General features: G+C 56.5%; 5 non-coding genes across 5 annotated transcripts; all 5 read right to left on the bottom strand.

Annotated features, from left to right (window-relative positions):
* Window positions 1–236: 236 nt before the first annotated feature.
* On the bottom strand, window positions 237–329 carry LOC136147582 (small nucleolar RNA SNORD116). Its single transcript, XR_010659248.1, has one exon. It is a non-coding gene; the product is annotated as a small nucleolar RNA SNORD116 (small nucleolar RNA).
* A 2624-nt stretch (window positions 330–2953) lies between these two features.
* On the bottom strand, window positions 2954–3046 carry LOC136147581 (small nucleolar RNA SNORD116). The gene has a single exon (XR_010659247.1). It is a non-coding gene; the product is annotated as a small nucleolar RNA SNORD116 (small nucleolar RNA).
* A 2623-nt stretch (window positions 3047–5669) lies between these two features.
* LOC136147580 (small nucleolar RNA SNORD116) lies at window positions 5670–5762 on the bottom strand. The gene has a single exon (XR_010659246.1). It is a non-coding gene; the product is annotated as a small nucleolar RNA SNORD116 (small nucleolar RNA).
* Window positions 5763–8386: 2624 nt separating this feature from the next.
* LOC136147579 (small nucleolar RNA SNORD116) lies at window positions 8387–8479 on the bottom strand. Its single transcript, XR_010659245.1, has one exon. It is a non-coding gene; the product is annotated as a small nucleolar RNA SNORD116 (small nucleolar RNA).
* A 2624-nt stretch (window positions 8480–11103) lies between these two features.
* LOC136147578 (small nucleolar RNA SNORD116) lies at window positions 11104–11196 on the bottom strand. Its single transcript, XR_010659244.1, has one exon. It is a non-coding gene; the product is annotated as a small nucleolar RNA SNORD116 (small nucleolar RNA).
* Window positions 11197–12456: the final 1260 nt, after the last annotated feature.

The following is a 12456-nucleotide window of genomic DNA, read 5'->3' as shown; positions in this document are numbered from 1 at the left end:
AGGATCTACTGCGACACCTACCACCCCCTGACAAGCCGGATGCCTCTTCTGCTCCTCAGTGCCCTTCACCATACCCCACATCCAAGAAGGCCGCTCGAACATCTGTACACGGCCCACCCTCAGATGGGAGCCTCGCAACTGCTGGTGACCTGGCTACCCCATGCATGTGTCTTACACCGTCAGAGAAGCCCTCTTGCTAACCTACCCACCCCTAAGCCCACGGAAGGCAACCTGCTGGACCTCAGTTTCGATGAGGAGACGGTAGTGAGTTCTCACTCATGTTGTTCAGATTTTCCAAGGAATGCATGAGAGGGTGTCGTCATCGATCCGAGCACGTGCTGGCTTGCTCCCCACCTCCACAGGGCAGGCAGCGCCACTCCCAGGAGGAGCCAGTGACCTGGGAGTCCTCCAGCAGCCGGGGCAACTCAGAGCCCCCAGGCTTCTCAGCAAGAGGAACGGTCCCTCCGTACATACAGCCACTCAGGCAGTGCCAGGAAACCTGAAATTCACGACACGTCTTGGGGCAGGAGAAGCCGTACTGTGCTCGGTGATCCAAAAACAACTGGGCCGCCGCACTTCTTGCCAGACTCCCTTGCACCTCGAGCCACTGCCTCATGGGCGGGCCTTCGTCTCCTGGGTGATGGACAGCCATATCTGGCAACTGCGCCTGACAAGGGGACAGAAAGCACAGAAACACTTGAGGTGTCTACTTGGTCTCTCACTGAGTAACACTGATGCAGGTGTTTCATTGGGGGAAGGCCTGTATCTGCAACCCAACTACACTGATCACTTACAGACAACTGGTTACCTACCTTTGAAAAGAGCGCAGCAAATTAGGCTCAAGGTCATCAGGGGGTCTTTCTGACTCAGCATGCATGGGTGGCAGGGGATTCCAGGTGGCCTTGAGGGCCTGTGTCCCGGTGTACCAACAAGAATGCACTCTCGGCAATTTGGCTCTGTGTCCAGAAATAGGTCCGGGTAGCCAAGTCTCACAGCCCGCATGGAAAGGCCCTGCCGTCTGAACACGCATGCCGTCTTCATGGAGCCCTGACCTCCTGTCCTCCCACGAAATGGGGGATGACACCTGGCATCTTCCTTCAGCCCCATGCAAAATTTCACTGAGGGGCTGTTGACATAGGCTCTAGGCTCCCAGTCTCCATGACCCATGATCTCTGGCCAAAGCACAGAGACCTGACCGCCCAAGGCCACCTTGCGGAGCGTCTGTGTGAATGCCACGGACCCTGAGACTGTAGCTACTACTACAGCTCAGGGGTCCTTGTCACAAGGGTCACCTCCACCCGAAACAGAAAAATTTCCCAGACGACTACACAGTACGGTGAACTTGGCACTAGGGCAGATACGGCCCAGCGCACCCTCGGATAGGAAGAGAAATCAAGGCATGCGTCTCTTCCTGCCAGTCAGTCCAATCACTGGGCGGCCTCTGCCCGAAAGTGAGGATGGGACCCGGACTTCCTCAGATACCAGGATCCAGGGCTCACTCCCACAGAAAGAGGACCCCTTTCCTGGCTAGATTATCCTCAGATCTACACGCTGCAGGGACCAGGTTACTGACCACACCCTAGAGAAAGCTGCCATAATGCAGGGCGTAGTTCACATTGAACTGCTCCTGCCTCAAGGGTCTCTCACCCAAATCTGAGGCGTCCAAGGCCTCGGCACACACAGGGCCAATCAGCAAGCAGGAAGACCCACAGGATGAAGGTTGGCAAAATGACCAAGTGCATACACATCACTAAGGATGCTTTCATGTATTCTTCAGAAGACCTGTCAGGGGAAGACCTTGGATGCCACAGGTCTCTGCCGTAGCGCCATGGGAGCTGCTGGCTCCTACAGTGAGGCACCGTGGGGATGCCAACCAATGACCCATCTCTTCCAGAACCACGGGCCTCCAAGGTTGATGCTTCATTGCCAGGGGGGCGAACACATTTCTGCGCTCAGGGCCGGCAGAGTGGCCCCAACCTTAGGGAACCTGGGTAATTCCAGGCCCAGGGGACAAATGGCGACCAAGGGGCATGTGAGCACAACACAGAACAACCCACAGGGCTGGTTGCTTGGCCTCTGTTACTGCAACTCTTCAAGGCACCAAAGAAACCCTTGGGGAGTCCTTCTACTGGCAGCAGGCCACCAAGGACACAAAGGTCACCTATCACCGAGCCTCCCAAGCACCAGCAATGCCCTCTCCTCTGTACCCAGCTGACGGCAGCGCCAAAAGGACCACACTATATCACTGAAAACAGAACGACAGTGCCTGCAGCCTCAGCAGTCATAACATCCCAGCAAATCACACTGCGCTTTTCCTCACCTGCACAACCATTCTTCTCTGGGCCTCTGGTCAACCTGCAGGAGCAATGCAGGCCTGTCACCACGACACAGTACATGGCGCCCTCCAAGACTCAAGCAGGTGACAGGACTTGCAATTCAGGAACTGCCAAGGGCAGAAAGGAGGACTATTAACTTTCACAACTGCCACCGTTCCCCTAGGTCTCTGCAGCCGCTGCAGCCCACAGGGTACTCAGCAATCTCGCCGACCCAAAGGGCCGCAATGGAGACGGCCTCAGATCTCACCTGGGGCTCCAATCGGAGACCACGGAAGCTTCCTTGCATCAGAATCCACATCACGAGAGCCCCAGTGAGCACACTTGCAGCAGGAACCAGGACAAAATGCACCGTTCTCAACGAAGAGCTCACTGTCCCATGCCAGGATCTACTGCGACACCTACCACCCCCTGACAAGCCGGATGCCTCTTCTGCTCCTCAGTGCCCTTCACCATACCCCACATCCAAGAAGGCCGCTCGAACATCTGTACACGGCCCACCCTCAGATGGGAGCCTCGCAACTGCTGGTGACCTGGCTACCCCATGCATGTGTCTTACACCGTCAGAGAAGCCCTCTTGCTAACCTACCCACCCCTAAGCCCACGGAAGGCAACGTGCTGGACCTCAGTTTCGATGAGGAGACGGTAGTGAGTTCTCACTCATGTTGTTCAGATTTTCCAAGGAATGCATGAGAGGGTGTCGTCATCGATCCGAGCACGTGCTGGCTTGCTCCCCACCTCCACAGGGCAGGCAGCGCCACTCCCAGGAGGAGTCAGTGACCTGGGAGTCCTCCAGCAGCCGGGGCAACTCAGAGCCCCCAGGCTTCTCAGCAAGAGGAACGGTCCCTCCGTACATACAGCCACTCAGGCAGTGCCAGGAAACCTGAAATTCACGACACGTCTTGGGGCAGGAGAAGCCGTACCGTGCTCGGTGATCCAAAAACAACTGGGCCGCCGCACTTCTTGCCGGACTCCCTTGCACCTCGAGCCACTGCCTCATGGGCGGGCCTTCGTCTCCTGGGTGATGGACAGCCATATCTGGCAACTGCGCCTGACAAGGGGACAGAAAGCACAGAAACACTTGAGGTGTCTACTTGGTCTCTCACTGAGTAACACTGATGCAGGTGTTTCATTGGGGGAAGGCCTGTATCTGCAACCCAACTACACTGATCACTTACAGACAACTGGTTACCTACCTTTGAAAAGAGCGCAGCAAATTAGGCTCAAGGTCATCAGGGGGTCTTTCTGACTCAGCATGCATGGGTGGCAGGGGATTCCAGGTGGCCTTGAGGGCCTGTGTCCCGGTGTACCAACAAGAATGCACTCTCGGCAATTTGGCTCTGTGTCCAGAAATAGGTCCGGGTAGCCAAGTCTCACAGCCCGCATGGAAAGGCCCTGCCGTCTGAACACGCATGCCGTCTTCATGGAGCCCTGACCTCCTGTCCTCCCACGAAATGGGGGATGACACCTGGCATCTTCCTTCAGCCCCATGCAAAATTTCACTGAGGGGCTGTTGACATAGGCTCTAGGCTCCCAGTCTCCATGACCCATGATCTCTGGCCAAAGCACAGAGACCTGACCGCCCAAGGCCACCTTGCGGAGCGTCTGTGTGAATGCCACGGACCCTGAGACTGTAGCTACTACTACAGCTCAGGGGTCCTTGTCACAAGGGTCACCTCCACCCGAAACAGAAAAATTTCCCAGACGACTACACAGTACGGTGAACTTGGCACTAGGGCAGATACGGCCCAGCGCACCCTCGGATAGGAAGAGAAATCAAGGCATGCGTCTCTTCCTGCCAGTCAGTCCAATCACTGGGCGGCCTCTGCCCGAAAGTGAGGATGGGACCCGGACTTCCTCAGGTACCAGGATCCAGGGCTCACTCCCACAGAAAGAGGACCCCTTTCCTGGCTAGATTATCCTCAGATCTACACGCTGCAGGGACCAGGTTACTGACCACACCCTAGAGAAAGCTGCCATAATGCAGGGCGTGGTTCACATTGAACTGCTCCTGCCTCAAGGGTCTCTCACCCAAATCTGAGGCGTCCAAGGCCTCGGCACACACAGGGCCAATCAGCAAGCAGGAAGACCCACAGGATGAAGGTTGGCAAAATGACCAAGTGCATACACATCACTAAGGATGCTTTCATGTATTCTTCAGAAGACCTGTCAGGGGAAGACCTTGGATGCCACAGGTCTCTGTCGTAGCGCCATGGGAGCTGCTGGCTCCTACAGTGAGGCACCGTGGGGATGCCAACCAATGACCCATCTCTTCCAGAACCACGGGCCTCCAAGGTTGATGCTTCATTGCCAGGGGGTCAACACATTTCTGCGCTCAGGGCCGGCAGAGTGGCCCCAACCTTAGGGAACCTGGGTAATTCCAGGCCCAGGGGACAAATGGCGACCAAGGGGCATGTGAGCACAACACAGAACAACCCACAGGGCTGGTTGCTTGGCCTCTGTTACTGCAACTCTTCAAGGCACCAAAGAAACCCTTGGGGAGTCCTTCTACTGGCAGCAGGCCACCAAGGACACAAAGGTCACCTATCACCGAGCCTCCCAAGCACCAGCAATGCCCTCTCCTCTGTACCCAGCTGACGGCAGCGCCAAAAGGACCACACTATATCACTGAAAACAGAACGACAGTGCCTGCAGCCCCAGCAGTCATAACATCCCAGCAAATCACACTGCGCTTTTCCTCACCTGCACAACCATTCTTCTCTGGGCCTCTGGTCAACCTGCAGGAGCAATGCAGGCCTGTCACCACGACACAGTACATGGCGCCCTCCAAGACTCAAGCAGGTGACAGGACTTGCAATTCAGGAACTGCCAAGGGCAGAAAGGAGGACTATTAACTTTCACAACTGCCACCGTTCCCCTAGGTCTCTGCAGCCGCTGCAGCCCACAGGGTACTCAGCAATCTCGCCGACCCAAAGGGCCGCAATGGCGACGGCCTCAGATCTCACCTGGGGCTCCAATCGGAGACCACGGAAGCTTCCTTGCATCAGAATCCACATCACGAGAGCCCCAGTGAGCACACTTGCAGCAGGAATCAGGACAAAATGCACCGTTCTCAACGAAGAGCTCACTGTCCCATGCCAGGATCTACTGCGACACCTACCACCCCCTGACAAGCCGGATGCCTCTTCTGCTCCTCAGTGCCCTTCACCATACCCCACATCCAAGAAGGCCGCTCGAACATCTGTACACGGCCCACCCTCAGATGGGAGCCTCGCAACTGCTGGTGACCTGGCTACCCCATGCATGTGTCTTACACCGTCAGAGAAGCCCTCTTGCTAACCTACCCACCCCTAAGCCCACGGAAGGCAACGTGCTGGACCTCAGTTTCGATGAGGAGACGGTAGTGAGTTCTCACTCATGTTGTTCAGATTTTCCAAGGAATGCATGAGAGGGTGTCGTCATCGATCCGAGCACGTGCTGGCTTGCTCCCCACCTCCACAGGGCAGGCAGCGCCACTCCCAGGAGGAGCCAGTGACCTGGGAGTCCTCCAGCAGCCGGGGCAACTCAGAGCCCCCAGGCTTCTCAGCAAGAGGAACGGTCCCTCCGTACATACAGCCACTCAGGCAGTGCCAGGAAACCTGAAATTCACGACACGTCTTGGGGCAGGAGAAGCCGTACCGTGCTCGGTGATCCAAAAACAACTGGGCCGCCGCACTTCTTGCCGGACTCCCTTGCACCTCGAGCCACTGCCTCATGGGCGGGCCTTCGTCTCCTGGGTGATGGACAGCCATATCTGGCAACTGCGCCTGACAAGGGGACAGAAAGCACAGAAACACTTGAGGTGTCTACTTGGTCTCTCACTGAGTAACACTGATGCAGGTGTTTCATTGGGGGAAGGCCTGTATCTGCAACCCAACTACACTGATCACTTACAGACAACTGGTTACCTACCTTTGAAAAGAGCGCAGCAAATTAGGCTCAAGGTCATCAGGGGGTCTTTCTGACTCAGCATGCATGGGTGGCAGGGGATTCCAGGTGGCCTTGAGGGCCTGTGTCCCGGTGTACCAACAAGAATGCACTCTCGGCAATTTGGCTCTGTGTCCAGAAATAGGTCCGGGTAGCCAAGTCTCACAGCCCGCATGGAAAGGCCCTGCCGTCTGAACACGCATGCCGTCTTCATGGAGCCCTGACCTCCTGTCCTCCCACGAAATGGGGGATGACACCTGGCATCTTCCTTCAGCCCCATGCAAAATTTCACTGAGGGGCTGTTGACATAGGCTCTAGGCTCCCAGTCTCCATGACCCATGATCTCTGGCCAAAGCACAGAGACCTGACCGCCCAAGGCCACCTTGCGGAGCGTCTGTGTGAATGCCACGGACCCTGAGACTGTAGCTACTACTACAGCTCAGGGGTCCTTGTCACAAGGGTCACCTCCACCCGAAACAGAAAAATTTCCCAGACGACTACACAGTACGGTGAACTTGGCACTAGGGCAGATACGGCCCAGCGCACCCTCGGATAGGAAGAGAAATCAAGGCATGCGTCTCTTCCTGCCAGTCAGTCCAATCACTGGGCGGCCTCTGCCCGAAAGTGAGGATGGGACCCGGACTTCCTCAGGTACCAGGATCCAGGGCTCACTCCCACAGAAAGAGGACCCCTTTCCTGGCTAGATTATCCTCAGATCTACACGCTGCAGGGACCAGGTTACTGACCACACCCTAGAGAAAGCTGCCATAATGCAGGGCGTGGTTCACATTGAACTGCTCCTGCCTCAAGGGTCTCTCACCCAAATCTGAGGCGTCCAAGGCCTCGGCACACACAGGGCCAATCAGCAAGCAGGAAGACCCACAGGATGAAGGTTGGCAAAATGACCAAGTGCATACACATCACTAAGGATGCTTTCATGTATTCTTCAGAAGACCTGTCAGGGGAAGACCTTGGATGCCACAGGTCTCTGCCGTAGCGCCATGGGAGCTGCTGGCTCCTACAGTGAGGCACCGTGGGGATGCCAACCAATGACCCATCTCTTCCAGAACCACGGGCCTCCAAGGTTGATGCTTCATTGCCAGGGGGGCGAACACATTTCTGCGCTCAGGGCCGGCAGAGTGGCCCCAACCTTAGGGAACCTGGGTAATTCCAGGCCCAGGGGACAAATGGCGACCAAGGGGCATGTGAGCACAACACAGAACAACCCACAGGGCTGGTTGCTTGGCCTCTGTTACTGCAACTCTTCAAGGCACCAAAGAAACCCTTGGGGAGTCCTTCTACTGGCAGCAGGCCACCAAGGACACAAAGGTCACCTATCACCGAGCCTCCCAAGCACCAGCAATGCCCTCTCCTCTGTACCCAGCTGACGGCAGCGCCAAAAGGACCACACTATATCACTGAAAACAGAACGACAGTGCCTGCAGCCTCAGCAGTCATAACATCCCAGCAAATCACACTGCGCTTTTCCTCACCTGCACAACCATTCTTCTCTGGGCCTCTGGTCAACCTGCAGGAGCAATGCAGGCCTGTCACCACGACACAGTCCATGGCGCCCTCCAAGACTCAAGCAGGTGACAGGACTTGCAATTCAGGAACTGCCAAGGGCAGAAAGGAGGCCTATTAACTTTCACAACTGCCACCGTTCCCCTAGGTCTCTGCAGCCGCTGCAGCCCACAGGGTACTCAGCAATCTCGCCGACCCAAAGGGCCGCAATGGAGACGGCCTCAGATCTCACCTGGGGCTCCAATCGGAGACCACGGAAGCTTCCTTGCATCAGAATCCACATCACGAGAGCCCCAGTGAGCACACTTGCAGCAGGAATCAGGACAAAATGCACCGTTCTCAACGAAGAGCTCACTGTCCCATGCCAGGATCTACTGCGACACCTACCACCCCCTGACAAGCCGGATGCCTCTTCTGCTCCTCAGTGCCCTTCACCATACCCCACATCCAAGAAGGCCGCTCGAACATCTGTACACGGCCCACCCTCAGATGGGAGCCTCGCAACTGCTGGTGACCTGGCTACCCCATGCATGTGTCTTACACCGTCAGAGAAGCCCTCTTGCTAACCTACCCACCCCTAAGCCCACGGAAGGCAACGTGCTGGACCTCAGTTTCGATGAGGAGACGGTAGTGAGTTCTCACTCATGTTGTTCAGATTTTCCAAGGAATGCATGAGAGGGTGTCGTCATCGATCCGAGCACGTGCTGGCTTGCTCCCCACCTCCACAGGGCAGGCAGCGCCACTCCCAGGAGGAGCCAGTGACCTGGGAGTCCTCCAGCAGCCGGGGCAACTCAGAGCCCCCAGGCTTCTCAGCAAGAGGAACGGTCCCTCCGTACATACAGCCACTCAGGCAGTGCCAGGAAACCTGAAATTCATGACACGTCTTGGGGCAGGAGAAGCCGTACCGTGCTCGGTGATCCAAAAACAACTGGGCCGCCGCACTTCTTGCCGGACTCCCTTGCACCTCGAGCCACTGCCTCATGGGCGGGCCTTCGTCTCCTGGGTGATGGACAGCCATATCTGGCAACTGCGCCTGACAAGGGGACAGAAAGCACAGAAACACTTGAGGTGTCTACTTGGTCTCTCACTGAGTAACACTGATGCAGGTGTTTCATTGGGGGAAGGCCTGTATCTGCAACCCAACTACACTGATCACTTACAGACAACTGGTTACCTACCTTTGAAAAGAGCGCAGCAAATTAGGCTCAAGGTCATCAGGGGGTCTTTCTGACTCAGCATGCATGGGTGGCAGGGGATTCCAGGTGGCCTTGAGGGCCTGTGTCCCGGTGTACCAACAAGAATGCACTCTCGGCAATTTGGCTCTGTGTCCAGAAATAGGTCCGGGTAGCCAAGTCTCACAGCCCGCATGGAAAGGCCCTGCCGTCTGAACACGCATGCCGTCTTCATGGAGCCCTGACCTCCTGTCCTCCCACGAAATGGGGGATGACACCTGGCATCTTCCTTCAGCCCCATGCAAAATTTCACTGAGGGGCTGTTGACATAGGCTCTAGGCTCCCAGTCTCCATGACCCATGATCTCTGGCCAAAGCACAGAGACCTGACCGCCCAAGGCCACCTTGCGGAGCGTCTGTGTGAATGCCACGGACCCTGAGACTGTAGCTACTACTACAGCTCAGGGGTCCTTGTCACAAGGGTCACCTCCACCCGAAACAGAAAAATTTCCCAGACGACTACACAGTACGGTGAACTTGGCACTAGGGCAGATACGGCCCAGCGCACCCTCGGATAGGAAGAGAAATCAAGGCATGCGTCTCTTCCTGCCAGTCAGTCCAATCACTGGGCGGCCTCTGCCCGAAAGTGAGGATGGGACCCGGACTTCCTCAGGTACCAGGATCCAGGGCTCACTCCCACAGAAAGAGGACCCCTTTCCTGGCTAGATTATCCTCAGATCTACACGCTGCAGGGACCAGGTTACTGACCACACCCTAGAGAAAGCTGCCATAATGCAGGGCGTGGTTCACATTGAACTGCTCCTGCCTCAAGGGTCTCTCACCCAAATCTGAGGCGTCCAAGGCCTCGGCACACACAGGGCCAATCAGCAAGCAGGAAGACCCACAGGATGAAGGTTGGCAAAATGACCAAGTGCATACACATCACTAAGGATGCTTTCATGTATTCTTCAGAAGACCTGTCAGGGGAAGACCTTGGATGCCACAGGTCTCTGCCGTAGCGCCATGGGAGCTGCTGGCTCCTACAGTGAGGCACCGTGGGGATGCCAACCAATGACCCATCTCTTCCAGAACCACGGGCCTCCAAGGTTGATGCTTCATTGCCAGGGGGGCGAACACATTTCTGCGCTCAGGGCCGGCAGAGTGGCCCCAACCTTAGGGAACCTGGGTAATTCCAGGCCCAGGGGACAAATGGCGACCAAGGGGCATGTGAGCACAACACAGAACAACCCACAGGGCTGGTTGCTTGGCCTCTGTTACTGCAACTCTTCAAGGCACCAAAGAAACCCTTGGGGAGTCCTTCTACTGGCAGCAGGCCACCAAGGACACAAAGGTCACCTATCACCGAGCCTCCCAAGCACCAGCAATGCCCTCTCCTCTGTACCCAGCTGACGGCAGCGCCAAAAGGACCACACTATATCACTGAAAACAGAACGACAGTGCCTGCAGCCTCAGCAGTCATAACATCCCAGCAAATCACACTGCGCTTTTCCTCACCTGCACAACCATTCTTCTCTGGGCCTCTGGTCAACCTGCAGGAGCAATGCAGGCCTGTCACCACGACACAGTCCATGGCGCCCTCCAAGACTCAAGCAGGTGACAGGACTTGCAATTCAGGAACTGCCAAGGGCAGAAAGGAGGACTATTAACTTTCACAACTGCCACCGTTCCCCTAGGTCTCTGCAGCCGCTGCAGCCCACAGGGTACTCAGCAATCTCGCCGACCCAAAGGGCCGCAATGGCGACGGCCTCAGATCTCACCTGGGGCTCCAATCGGAGACCACGGAAGCTTCCTTGCATCAGAATCCACATCACGAGAGCCCCAGTGAGCACACTTGCAGCAGGAACCAGGACAAAATGCACCGTTCTCAACGAAGAGCTCACTGTCCCATGCCAGGATCTACTGCGACACCTACCACCCCCTGACAAGCCGGATGCCTCTTCTGCTCCTCAGTGCCCTTCACCATACCCCACATCCAAGAAGGCCGCTCGAACATCTGTACACGGCCCACCCTCAGATGGGAGCCTCGCAACTGCTGGTGACCTGGCTACCCCATGCATGTGTCTTACACCGTCAGAGAAGCCCTCTTGCTAACCTACCCACCCCTAAGCCCACGGAAGGCAACGTGCTGGACCTCAGTTTCGATGAGGAGACGGTAGTGAGTTCTCACTCATGTTGTTCAGATTTTCCAAGGAATGCATGAGAGGGTGTCGTCATCGATCCGAGCACGTGCTGGCTTGCTCCCCACCTCCACAGGGCAGGCAGCGCCACTCCCAGGAGGAGCCAGTGACCTGGGAGTCCTCCAGCAGCCGGGGCAACTCAGAGCCCCCAGGCTTCTCAGCAAGAGGAACGGTCCCTCCGTACATACAGCCACTCAGGCAGTGCCAGGAAACCTGAAATTCACGACACGTCTTGGGGCAGGAGAAGCCGTACCGTGCTCGGTGATCCAAAAACAACTGGGCCGCCGCACTTCTTGCCGGACTCCCTTGCACCTCGAGCCACTGCCTCATGGGCGGGCCTTCGTCTCCTGGGTGATGGACAGCCATATCTGGCAACTGCGCCTGACAAGGGGACAGAAAGCACAGAAACACTTGAGGTGTCTACTTGGTCTCTCACTGAGTAACACTGATGCAGGTGTTTCATTGGGGGAAGGCCTGTATCTGCAACCCAACTACACTGATCACTTACAGACAACTGGTTACCTACCTTTGAAAAGAGCGCAGCAAATTAGGCTCAAGGTCATCAGGGGGTCTTTCTGACTCAGCATGCATGGGTGGCAGGGGATTCCAGGTGGCCTTGAGGGCCTGTGTCCCGGTGTACCAACAAGAATGCACTCTCGGCAATTTGGCTCTGTGTCCAGAAATAGGTCCGGGTAGCCAAGTCTCACAGCCCGCATGGAAAGGCCCTGCCGTCTGAACACGCATGCCGTCTTCATGGAGCCCTGACCTCCTGTCCTCCCACGAAATGGGGGATGACACCTGGCATCTTCCTTCAGCCCCATGCAAAATTTCACTGAGGGGCTGTTGACATAGGCTCTAGGCTCCCAGTCTCCATGACCCATGATCTCTGGCCAAAGCACAGAGACCTGACCGCCCAAGGCCACCTTGCGGAGCGTCTGTGTGAATGCCACGGACCCTGAGACTGTAGCTACTACTACAGCTCAGGGGTCCTTGTCACAAGGGTCACCTCCACCCGAAACAGAAAAATTTCCCAGACGACTACACAGTACGGTGAACTTGGCACTAGGGCAGATACGGCCCAGCGCACCCTCGGATAGGAAGAGAAATCAAGGCATGCGTCTCTTCCTGCCAGTCAGTCCAATCACTGGGCGGCCTCTGCCCGAAAGTGAGGATGGGACCCGGACTTCCTCAGGTACCAGGATCCAGGGCTCACTCCCACAGAAAGAGGACCCCTTTCCTGGCTAGATTATCCTCAGATCTACACGCTGCAGGGACCAGGTTACTGACCACACCCTAGAGAAAG

The sequence above is a fragment of the Muntiacus reevesi genome, chromosome 15 (assembly GCF_963930625.1).
Source record: "Muntiacus reevesi chromosome 15, mMunRee1.1, whole genome shotgun sequence".
Lineage (NCBI taxonomy): Eukaryota > Metazoa > Chordata > Mammalia > Artiodactyla > Cervidae > Muntiacus > Muntiacus reevesi.
Note: the sequence above shows the minus strand (reverse complement) of the source record. Positions and strands in the feature narration are given on the sequence as shown.